The following is a 13,089-nucleotide window of genomic DNA, read 5'->3' as shown; positions in this document are numbered from 1 at the left end:
CAAGCCTTCAAAGACTTCAAGGAATTCTTAGGACGGCCACATATCCTATCTCGACCACGAGAAGGAGAACCGCTCATATTATATCTCGCAGTAGGGAGCCGGGCAATAGCCTCAGCACTAGTCAGAGAAGACGAAAATGGGCAACAACCCGTCTACTTCATTAGCAAGGCACTACAGGGATCCGAACTGAACTACCAGAAAATAGAAAAATTTGCCTATACTCTTATCCTAACATCTCGACGACTCCGCCCGTACTTCCAAGCTCACACTATTAAGGTTCGAACTAACCAGCCCATAAAAGGAATATTGCAGAAAATAGATTTAGCAGGCAGAATTCTACAATGGGCAGTCGAGTTGTCAGAGTTTGACCTCAAATATGAAGCTCGGACGGCCATCAAATCACAGTATCTGGCCGATTTCATCGCAAAATTCATAGATGCCCTAGAAACCCCCACAGAATGGAATCTTTATGTGGACAGTTCTTCAAATAAAACTGGAAGCGGTACGGGCGTGATAATAGAAAGCAACCAAGGAACCCAGGTTGAGCTCTCCCTCAAGTTCGGGTTCCCGGCCTCAAACAACCAGGCGGAATATGAAGCGTTATTAGCTGGTTTGAAGCTGGCTAAAGAGGTCGGAGCTCAAAAACTCAACATTTACAGCGATTCACAAGTGGTCACATCACAAATAACAGGGAGCTACCAAGCCAAAGATCCCACTGATGAGCAGATATTTTATACGCTTTTTGGGGTTAATTTCATATAGTTTTTAGTATGTTTTAGTTAGTTTTTAGTTTATTTTCATTAGTTTCTAGGCAAAATTCATATTTCTGGACTTTACTATGAGTTTGTGTGTTCTTCTATAATTTCAGGTATTTTCTGACTGAAATTGAGGGAGCAGAGCAAAAATCTGATTCAGGCTGAAAAAGGACTGCTGATGCTGTTGGATTCTGACCTCTCTGCATTCGGAATGAAATTTCTGGACCTACAGGAGTCCAAATGGTGAGCTTCCAATTGCGTTGGAAAGTAGACATCCAGGGCTTTCCAGCAATATATAATAGTCTATACTTTGCTCAAGGATAGACGACGTAAACTGGCGTTCAACGCCAGTTTCATGTTGCTGTCTGGCGTCCAGCGCCAGAAACAAGTTGCAAGTTGGAGTTCAACGCCAGAAAAGGATCCAAAGCTGGCGTTGAACGCCCAAAACAGCCCTATGCATGTGATTAGCTTAAGTCTCAGTCCCAGCACACAACAAGTGGGCCCCAGAAGTGGATTTCTGCACCATCTATCATAGTTTACTCATTTTCTGTAAACCTAGGTTACTAGTTTAGTATTTAAACAACTTTTAGAGATTTATTTTGTATCTCATGACATTTTAGATCTGAATTTTGTACCTTTTGACGGCATGAGTCTCTAAACTCCATTGTTGGGGGTGAGGAGCTCTGCTGTGTCTTGATGAATTAATGCAAGTATTTCTGTTTTCCATTCAAACATGCGTGTTCCTATCTAAGATATCCATTCGCACTTCAATATGAATGTGATGAACGTGACAATCATCATCATTCCTCCACGAACGCGTGCCTGACAACCACTTACGTCCCACCGTAGAATGAATGAATATCTCTTAGATCTTTTAATCAGAATCTTCGTGGTATAAGCTAGATTGATGGCAGCATTCAAGAGAATTTGGAAAGTCTAAACCTTGTCTGTTGTATTCCGAGTAGGGTTCAGGGATTGAATGACTGTGACGAGCTTCAAACTCGCGAGTGCTGGGCGTAGTGACAGACGCAAAAGGATAGTAAATCCTATTCCGGTACGATTGAGAACCTGCAGATGATTAGCCGTGCGGTGACAGCGCATCTGGACCCTTTTCACTGGAAGGATGGATGGTAGCCATTGACAACGGTGATCCACCAACACACAGCTTGCCATAGGAGGACGTGCGTGCGTGAATCAGAAAACAGAGGAAAGCAGAACTTCAGAAGACAAAGCATCTCCAAAACTCCAACATATTCTCCATCATTGCATACAAGTATAATTTGTGTTCTGCCCTTTTATTCCTTGCAATCAAATTTGATAAGTGAATTATTTTATTGTTTTCCTGACTAAGAGTTACAAGATAACCATAGATTGCTTCAAGCCAATAATCTCCGTGGGATCGACCCTTACTCACGTAAGGTATTACTTGGACGACCCAGTGCACTTTCTGGTTAGTGGTACGAGTTGTAAAAAGTCTGATTTACAATTCGTGCACCAAGTTTTTGGCGCCGTTACCGGGGATTGTTCGAGTTTGGACAACTGACGGTTTATTTTGTTGCTTAGATTAGGAAAAATTTTTCTTTTTGGTTTAGAGTCTTTTATTATTTATACCTTGTTAAAACACTTTAAATTTATAGCTCAATTAGCTAGAGCGTGGTGTTTATGTTCTTGGTAATTGGCTATCCTATTTTTAAAATCTTTTTCAAAAATAATTTTTCTTTGAATAAATCTTGTGCCAAACTTTAAGTTTGGTGTTTTCTTGTTGATTTTCCTTTGTTTTTCAAAAATTTTATTTTGGTTTTCTAAAAATTTTAAGTTTGGTGTTCTTTCTTCATGTTCTTGTGTTCTTGTGAGTCTTCAAAGTATTCTTGAGTTTTCCTTGTGTCTTGATCTTAAAATTTTTGAGTTTGGTGTTCCTTGGTGTTTTCCCTCCAGAATTTTCGAAAACAAGGAGCATTAGATCTAAAAATTTTAAATCTTGTGCTATCTTATTGTTTCTCTCTTTCCTCTTTAATTTCAAAATATCTTTTCTCTCTATTTTTAAAACAAATTTTCGAAATTTATTTTTAAAATTCAGATTTTTTTTCAAAATTTAAAATCATTTTCAAATCATATCTTTTTCAAAACTTCCTGACCACTTTCTCTCTCTTCATTTTTTTCGAAAATCTTCACCTATTTTTATTTATTTTATTTTAATTTATTTTATTTCCAAAATAATTAATTAAATAAATAAATAAAAATAAATTTTTTATTTTACATCATCTCCCTTTCTCCATCATGGATCTAAGTAGAAATGAACAGTCCAGGAGGACTCTGGGGTCATATGCTAACCCCTCTACTGCTTCATATGGGAGTAGTATCTGCATACCCTCCATTGGAGTTAGTAGCTTTGAGTTGAATTCTCAGCTCATTATCATGGTGCAGCAAAGCTGCCAGTATTTCGGTCTTCCACAAGAAGAACCTACAAAGTTTCTGGCATAGTTTTTACAAATTGCTGACACAGTACATGATAAGGAAGTAGATTAGGATGTCTACAGATTATTACTGTTTCCATTTGCTGTAAAATACCAAGCCAAGAGGTGGTTAAATAACCAACCTAAGGCTAGCATAAGGACATGGAAACAGCTGACAGAAAAATTCCTGAATCAATACTTTCCTCCAAAATGGATGACACAGCTAAGGCTGGACATCCAAGGCTTTAAACAAGAAGATAATGAATCTCTTTATGATTCCTGGGAGAGATACAGAGAGATGCTACGAAAATGCCCCTCTGAAATGTTTTCAGAGTGGGTTCAGTTAGACATCTTCTATTATGGGCTTACAGAAAGAGCTCAGATCTCTCTAGATTACTCATCTGGTGGATCTATCCACATGAGAAAGACAATTGAAGAAGCTCAAGAGCTCATTGATACAGTTGCTAGAAATCAGCATCTGTACTTAAGCAGTGACCCTTCCATGAAAGAAGAGGCAAAAACAGTAACTGCTGAACTCAGTCCTGCAGAGCAAGCTGCTGAATTCAATCAGCAATTGGATTTTCTAACAAAGCAGTTAGCTGAATTCAAGGATAAACTACAAGAGACAAGGATGGCTAATATAAACATGGAAGTACAATTAAAGCAGAAAAAGCAGCAGCTGTCAAAACAAATAACAGAAGAATGCCAAGCAGTTCAATTAAGAAGTGGGAAAGCACTAAATACCCCACTTCACGGCAGCAGGAAACCAAGAAATGAGAAAACCACCCAAAATCCATCTGAGGACAGTAAGAGCCCAGGGAAAAATAATTCTGGCGCTAAAACGCCAGAAGTTGGGTGGAAGGCTGGCGCTGAACGCCCAGACCATGCTCAGGACTGGCGTTCAACGCCAGAAACAAGCAAGGATCTGGCGTTGAACGCCCAAAAGAAGCACAGTTCTGGCGTTCAAACACCAGGAACAGATGAGGAGCTGGCGTCTAACGTCACTCCAACTTCTAACTCTGGCACTCAATTGCCAGTAAGGGATCAGACACACACAAGTGCTGATGACAACCCATCTAAAAAGGCTTCTTCAACTACTTCTGTAGGAAATAAACTTACAACAACTAAGGTTGAGGAATATAAAGCCAAGATACCTTATCCTCAAAAACTCCGCCAAGAGGAGCAGGATAAGCAATTTGCTCGCTTTGCAGATTATCTCAGGACTCTTGAAATAAAGATTCCATTTGCAGAGGCACTTGAGCAAATACCTTCTTATGCCAAGTTCATGAAAGAGATCTTGAGTCATAAGAAGGATTGGAGAGAAACTGAAAGAGTTCTCCTCACTGAAGAATGCAGTGCAGTCATTTTGAAAAGCTTTCTTGAAAAGCTTAAAGTCCCTGGGAGTTTTCTGATACCATGCACATTAGAAGGTAATTGCACCAAGACAGCTTTATGTGATCTTGGGGCAAGCATCAACCTAATACCTGCATCCACGATCAGAAAGCTTGGTTTAACTGAAGAAGTTAAACCAACCCGGATATGTCTCCAACTTGCTGATGGCTCCATTAAATACCCATCAGGCGTGATTGAAGACATGATTGTCAGAGTTGGGCCATTCGCCTTTCCCACTGACTTTATAGTGCTGGAAATGGAGGAGCACAAGAGTGCTACTCTCATTCTAGGAAGACCCTTCCTAGAACCTGGACGAACTCTCATTGATGTCCAATAGGGGGAAATAACCTGAGAGTCAATGATGATGAGTTTAAGTTGAATGCTGTCAAAGCCATGCAGCATCCAGACACATCAAAAGACTGCATGAAAGTTGATCTTATTGACTCTTTGGTAGAAGAGATCAACATGGCTGAGAGTCTCGAATCAGAGTTGGAAGACATCTTTAAAGATGTTCAGCCTGATTTGGAGGATTCAGAGGAAATGAAAGAGCCTCTGAAATTTCCTCTGGAAGAGGAAAAATCTCCTAAACCCGAGCTCAAACCATTACCACATCCCTGAAATATGCATTTCTGAGAGAAGGTGACACTTTTCCAGTGATCATAAGCTCTGCTTTAAATCCACAGGAAGAGGAAGCACTGATTCAAGTGCTAAGGACACACAAGACAGCTCTTGGGTGGTCCATATGTGACCTTAAGGGCATAAGCCCAGCTAGATGCATGCACAAAATCTTATTGGAGGATAATGCTAAACCAGTGGTTCAACCACAGAGGCGGCTAAATCCAGCCATGAAGGAAGTGGTGCAGAAAGAGGTCACCAAATTACTGGAGGCTGGGATTATTTATCCTATTTTTGATAGCCCCTGGGTGAGCCCTGTTCAAGTTGTCCCCAAAAAGGGAGGCATGACAGTGGTTCATAATGAAAAGAATGAACTGGTTCCTACAAGAACAGTTATAGGGTGGCGCATGTGTATTGACTACAGAAGGCTCAATATAGCCACCAGAAAGGATCATTTTTCTTTACCATTTATAGACCAGATGCTAGAAAGATTGGCAGGTCATGATTATTACTGCTTTTTGGATGGCTATTCAGGCTATAACCAGATTGCAGTAGATCCCCAGGATCAAGAGAAAACAGCATTCACATGTCCATCTGGAGTGTTTGCTTATAGAAGGATGCCATTTGGGCTGTGTAATGTGCCTGCAACCTTCCAGAGATGCATGCTCTCTATTTTCTCTGATATGGTGGAAAAATTTCTGGAAGTCTTCATGGATGACTTCTCAGTATATGGAGACTCATTCAGCTCCTGTCTTGATCACCTGAAACTAGTTCTGAAAAGATGCCAAGAGACCAACCTGGTTTTAAACTGGGAAAAATGTCACTTTATGATGACTGAAGGGATTGTCCTTGGGCATAAAATTTCAAACAAGGGAATAGAGGTGGATTAAGCAAAAATAGAGGTAATTGAAAAATTACCACCACCTGCCAATGTTAAGGAAATCAGAAGCTTTCTGGGGCATGCAGGATTCTATAGGAGGTTTATAAAGGATTTTTCAAAAATCGCAAAACCTCTGAGCAATCTGCTAGCTGCTGACACGCCATTTGTGTTTGACACAGAGTGCCTGCAGGCGTTTGAAACGCTGAAAGCCAAGCTAGTCACAGCACCAGTTATTTCTGCACCAGACTGGACATTACCATTTGAGCTAATGTGTGATGCCAGTGATCACGCCATTGGTGCAGTACTGGGGCAGAGGCATGACAAGCTTCTGCATGTCATTTATTATGCTAGCCGCGTTTTAAATGATGCCCAAAAAAATTACACAATCACAGAAAAAGAATTGCTTGCAGTGGTTTATGCCATTGACAAGTTTAGATCATACTTGGTAGGATCAAAGGTGATTGTATATACTGACCATGCTGCTCTTAAATATCTACTCACAAAGCTGGATTCAAAACCCAGGCTCATAAGATGGGTGTTGCTTCTGCAAGAGTTTGATATAGAAATAAGAGACAGAAAAGGGACAGAGAACCAAGTGGGTGATCATCTTTCCTGGATAGAGCCAATAGAAGGGGCGTCATTCCCCTCTCTTGAAATCTCTGAGACCTTTTCGGATGAGCATTTGTTTGCCATTCAGGAAACACCATGGTTTGCAGACATTGCAAATTACAAAGCTACAAGGTTCATTCCCAAGGAGTACAGCAGGCAACAAAAGAAAAAATTAATTACTGATGTAAAGTACTACTTGTGGGATGAACCCTATCTCTTTAAGAGATGTGCAGATGGCATAATCCGTAGGTGTGTGCCTAAAGAAGAAGCACAAAGGATCTTATGGCATTGCCATGGGTCACAATATGGAGGTCATTTCGGAGGTGAGCGAACAGCCACCAAGGTCCTCCAATGTGGCTTCTACTGGTCTACACTCTACAGAGATTCCCGAGAGTTTGTACGTAACTGTGACAGTTGCCAGAGAGCTGGTAATTTACCTCACAGTTACGCCATGCCTCAACAAGGAATCTTGGAGATTGAGTTGTTTGATGTATGGGGTATTGATTTCATGGGGCCTTTCCCACCATCATACTCAAACACTTATATTCTGGTGGCAGTTGACTATGTATCAAAATGGGTTGAGGCCATTGCCACACCCACCAATGATACTAAAACAGTGCTGAAATTCCTCCAGAAACATATATTCAGCAGGTTTGGTGTCCCCAGGGTACTAATCAGTGATGGGGGCACTCACTTCTGCAACAAACAGCTTTACTCTGCCAGGGTCCGGTATGGGATTCGTCACAAGATGGCTACTCCATATCATCCACAGACAAATAGACAAGCTGAAGTCTCTAACAGAGAACTAAAAAGAATCATGGAGCGGACTGTAAGTACCCGTAAAAAGGATTGGGCACGAAGCTTGGATGATGCTCTTTGGGCTTACAGAACAGCATTCAAGACTCCTATAGGGACCTCTCCATACCAACTTGTGTATGGTAAGGCATGCCACCTGCTCGTGGAACTGGAACATAAAGCCTACTGGGCAACCAGATTCCTAAACTTTGATGCCAAATTAGCTGGAGAAAAAAGATTGCTCCAGCTAAATGAGCTAGAGGAATTCAGATTCACTGCTTTCGAAAATGCCAAGCTTTATAAAGAAAAATAAAAAAAGTGGCATGACAGAAAGCTGTCATCTAGAATCTTTGAACCAGGACAAAAGGTTCTATTGTTTAACTCTAGGCTCAGGCTATTCCCCGGGAAACTGAAGTCCCGGTGGAGGGGACCATATGTGATTACAACTGTATCACCATATGGTTATGTGGAGCTTCAAGATATCGGTTCTAACAAGAAGTTCATTGTTAATGGACAGAGAATCAAGCACTATCTTGAAGGCAATGTTGAGCAAGAGTGCTCAAGGCTGAAGCTAGATTAAAAGCTCAGCAAGGTCCAGCTAAAGACAATAAAGAAGCACTTGCTGGGAGGCAACCCAGCCATGGGGCATCACTTCATCTAAGCATTTTGCCCTATTCTTGATTTTATTTGTTTATATAAAGTTCACTGATACTAAGGTAAAGAGTCAATTGTATAAGTTCACAGGGTTACAGAAGGATTCTGCACATAAAACAGAGAAAAAGAGCTCACTGGCAAGAAAACGCCAGTAAAAGTCTATTTTGGGCGTTCAAACGCCCAAAAGAAGCATCCACTGGGCGTTGAACGCCAGTAAGGATAGCCATCTGGGCGTTAAACACCAGAAAGAAGCATCTTCTGGGCGTTGAACGCCAGAAAGAAGCTCCTTCTGGGCGTTTAACGCCAGATTTACAGCGTCCTGGGCGTTCAGAAAAACGCCCAGCGACAAAGGAGTTCCTGGCGTTCAACGCCAGAAAGAAGCAACAGCTGGGCGTTGAACGCCCAGGAGAGGCAGCATTTGGGCGTTGAACGCCCAAAACATGTAGCGTTTGGGCATTCAAACGCTAGAATGGTGGGGAGGAGGTAAATTCGTTTTTTTTTTTCATATTTTTCATTTTAATCCTAATTTTCATGTTTCAATTCATGATTTCTTGCATAAACATGTTACAAACCCTGATTTCTAAAATCCCTAATTTCTAAAAAACCCTTCTTTAAAAATATTAAATGTATCTTAATCCATAAGCACAAATCCTTTTTTCAATCCAATTCAACTCTTTTTCAAAATTTTCAAAACAAATCTATCTCTTTTCATTCAAAAATCTTTTAAACTAATCAATATCTTTTTCAAATCTCCATACTATCTTTTTCAAAAATCCAAATCTATCTTTTTCAAATATCTTTCATATCTTTTCAATTTTAAATCATATCTTTTCTTATCATACTTTTTTTTAAAATCATATCTTCTATTTTATCTTTCTCCCTATTTTCGAAAACCCCCCCTCCCTTTTAAAAACCCATTAGGCCTCCTTCCTCTCATCCACCATCCTACACTAGCTCTCCTTCTATCCCTCTCCTTTCTTTTCTTTTGCTTGAGGACAAGCAAACCTCTAAGTTTGGTGTGTTTATCCGTGATCACTAAACCATACCCACTAAGATCATGGCTCCTAAAGGAAAACAACCCACTCCAAGAGGCAAGAAAGAGAGTGTTCCAAAACCACTTTGGAATCAAGGGAAGTTCTTAACTAAAGAACATTCAGACCATTATTACAAAATAATGGGTCTAAGATCAGTGATCCCAGAAGTTAGATTCGATCTGAAAGAAGACGAATATCCGGAGATCCAGGAGCAAATTCGAATCAGGAACTGGGAGATTCTGGCTAATCCTGAAACAAAAGTGGGAAGGAATATGGTCCAGGAGTTTTATGCTAATATGTGGCAAACAGACAAGAAAAGACTATCTGGATCTGCTCTCTATGACTATCGGACCTTGGTCAGAGGAAAGATTGTTCATACCCACCCTGACAAGATCAAGGAGATCTTAAAGCTACCTCAGCTGAAAGATGATCCAGACTTCTTCAATAGGAGAATGATGAGAACAGACAAGGGCTTGGATAAGATTCTAGAGGATATATGTATCCCTGGAGTCAGGTGGACCACCAGCACGAAGGGTGTCCCAAATCAACTTAAAAGAGAAGATCTCAAACTAGTCACCAGAGGATGGCTGGACTTCATTGGGCATTCTCTGCTGCCCACTAGCAACTGTTCTGAAGTCACTATTAGAAGAGCAGTGATGATCCATTGCATCATGATGGGAAAAGAAGTGGAAGTTCATCAACTGATTTCAACTGAATTCTACAAAATTGCAAACAAAAATTCCAAAGATGCTAGGTTGGCTTATCCAAGCTTGATTTCTATGCTCTGCAAGGATGCTGGAGTAAGGATGGGAATAACTGAGTATATCTCAATTGAGCGGCCAATCACCAAAGCATCAATGGAAAAACAACAAGCACAGGATGACCCCATCAAGAAGAGAACACAGGAAATTCTCCCAGAAATCCCTCAATCTGAATACTGGGAGTATCTTGAAACATCTATTACCAAGATGCAAGAAGCTATGGAACAAATACAGAAAGAACAGAAGGAACAAAGTAGCATTCTTTGCTATTTGCTTAAAGAACAGGAGGAGCAAGGGCGTGATTTAAGGGAATTGAAGCGTCAGAAATTATCTCTTGAAGGACCAAGCACCCCGCAGATTAGAGGAACATCCACTTCCCAGAACAAAGGTTGTTAAATTCCAATCTTAGCCTTAACTCTGTGATAACTGTTTTTATTTTAGTTTTACCTTAGGAGTCATATAGTAGTAATTAGTATCTATATTTTTGATTTTATCCCCAATTAAGCTATAATTTAATTTTATCATCATCATTAAACATGAATAAAATAGAAGAATTTCTTTAGAATAAGAGGCAATATTTTTCGAGTTTTTAATAAGATAAATTCTAATTATTTACATGTGGTGGCAATGCTTTCTGTCTTCTGAATGAATGCTTGAACAATGCATATGTCTTTTGAATTTGATGTTTAAGACTGTTAAATATGTTGGCTCTTGAAAGAATGATGAACATGAGACATGTTATTGATAATCTAAAAAATCATAAAAATTATTCTTGAAGCAAGAAAAAGTAGTGAATACAAAAGCTTGCAGAAAAAAAAATTAGAGAAAGAAAAAGAAAAAGCAAGCAGAAAAAGCCAAAGCTCTTAAAACCAAAAGGCAAGAGCAAAAAGCCAATAGTCCTTAAAACCAAAAGGCAAGGGTAATAAAAAGGACCCCAAGGATTTGAGCATCAGTGGATAGGAGGGCCTAAAGGAATAAAATCCTGGCCTAAGCGGCTAAACCAAGCTGTCCCTAACCATGTGCTTGTGGCGTGAAGGTGTCAAGTGAAAACTTGAGACTGAGCGGTTAAAGTCAAGGTCCAAAGCAAAAAGAAGAGTGTGCTTAAGAACCCTGGACACCTCTAATTGGGGACTTTAGCAAATCTGAGTCACAATCTGAAAAGGTTCACCCAATTATGTGTCTGTGGCATTTATGTATCCGGTGGTAATACTGGAAAACAAAGTGCTTAGGGCCACGGCCAAGACTCATAAAGTAGCTGTGTTCAAGAATCAACATACTGAACTAGGAGAATCAATATCACTATCTGAATTCTGAGTTCCTATAGATGCCAATCACTCTGAGCTTCAATGGATAAAGTGAGATGCCAAAACTGTTCAGAAGCAAAAAGCTACTAGCCCCGCTCATCTAATTAGAATCTGAGCTTCACTCAAAAACTCTGAGATATTATTGCTTCTTAAATTATTTGTATTCTATTTTATTTATCTAGTTGCTTGAGGACAAGCAACAGTTTAAGTTTGGTGTTGTGATGAGCGGATATTTTATACGCTTTTTGGGGTTAATTTCATATTGTTTTTAGTATGTTTTAGTTAGTTTTTAGTTTATTTTCATTAGTTTCTAGGAAAAATTCATATTTCTGGACTTTACTATGAGTTTGTGTGTTCTTCTGTAATTTCAGGTATTTTCTGACTGAAATTGAGGGAGCTGAGCAAAAATCTGATTCAGGCTGAAAAAGGACTGCTGATGCTGTTGGATTCTGACCTCTCTGCATTCGGAATGGAATTTCTGGAGCTACAGGAGTCCAAATGGTGAGCTTCCAATTGCGTTGGAAAGTAGACATCCAGGGATTTCCAGCAATATATAATAGTCTATACTTTGCTCAAGGATAGATGACGTAAACTGGCGTTCAACGCCAGTTCCATGTTGCTGTCTGGCGTCCAGCGCCAGAAACAAGTTGCAAGTTGGAGTTCAACGCCAGAAAAGGATCCAAAGCTGGCGTTGAACGCCCAAAATAGCCCTATGCACGTGATTAGCTTAAGTCTCAGTCCCAGCACACAACAAGTGGGCCCCAGAAGTGGATTTCTGCACCATCTATCATAGTTTACTCATTTTCTGTAAACCTAGGTTACTAGTTTAGTATTTAAACAACTTTTAGAGATTTATTTTGTATCTCATGACATTTTAGATCTGAATTTTGTACCTTTTGACGGCATGAGTCTCTAAACTCCATTGTTGGGGGTGAGGAGCTCTGCTGTGTCTTGATGAATTAATGCAATTATTTCTGTTTTCCATTCAAACATGCGTGTTCCTATCTAAGATATCCATTCGCACTTCAATATGAATGTAATGAACGTGACAATCATCATCATTCCTCCACGAACGCGTGCCTGACAACCACTTACGTTCCACCGTAGAATGAATGAATATCTCTTAGATCTCTTAATCAGAATCTTCGTGGTATAAGCTAGATTGATGGCAGCATTCAAGAGAATCCGGAAAGTCTAAACCTTGTCTGTGGTATTCCGAGTAGGGTTTAGGGATTGAATGACTGTGACGAGCTTCAAACTCGCGAGTGCTGGGCATAGTGACAGACGCAAAAGGATAGTAAATCCTATTCCGGTACGATTGAGAACCTGCAGATGATTAGCCGTGCGGTGACAGCGCATCTGGACCCTTTTCACTGGAAGGATGGATGGTAGCCATTGACAACGGTGATCCACCAACACACAACTTGCCATAGGAGGACGTGCGTGCGTGAATCAGAAAACAGAGGAAAGCAGAACTTCAGAAGACAAAGCATCTCCAAAACTCCAACATATTCTCCATCATTGCATACAAGTATAATTTGTGTTCTGCCCTTTTATTCCTTGCAATCAAATTTGATAAGTGAATTATTTTATTGTTTTCCTGACTAAGAGTTACAAGATAACCATAGATTGCTTCAAGCCAACAATCTCCGTGGGATCGACCCTTACTCACGTAAGGTATTACTTGGACGACCCAGTGCACTTGCTGGTTAGTGGTACGAGTTGTAAAAAGTGTGATTTACAATTCGTGCACCACCCACCATGAAAAATTATTTGGATAAAACCAAGGAACAGCTCGGACAAGTTGGGGAGTATAAGATCTGCCACATACCCCGCG

Source organism: Arachis ipaensis, chromosome B6 (assembly GCF_059453495.1).
Source record: "Arachis ipaensis isolate K30076 ecotype BB chromosome B6, ASM5945349v1, whole genome shotgun sequence".
Classification (NCBI taxonomy): domain Eukaryota; kingdom Viridiplantae; phylum Streptophyta; class Magnoliopsida; order Fabales; family Fabaceae; genus Arachis; species Arachis ipaensis.
The sequence above is the reverse complement of the archived record's forward strand: the minus strand, read 5'-3'. Positions refer to the sequence as shown.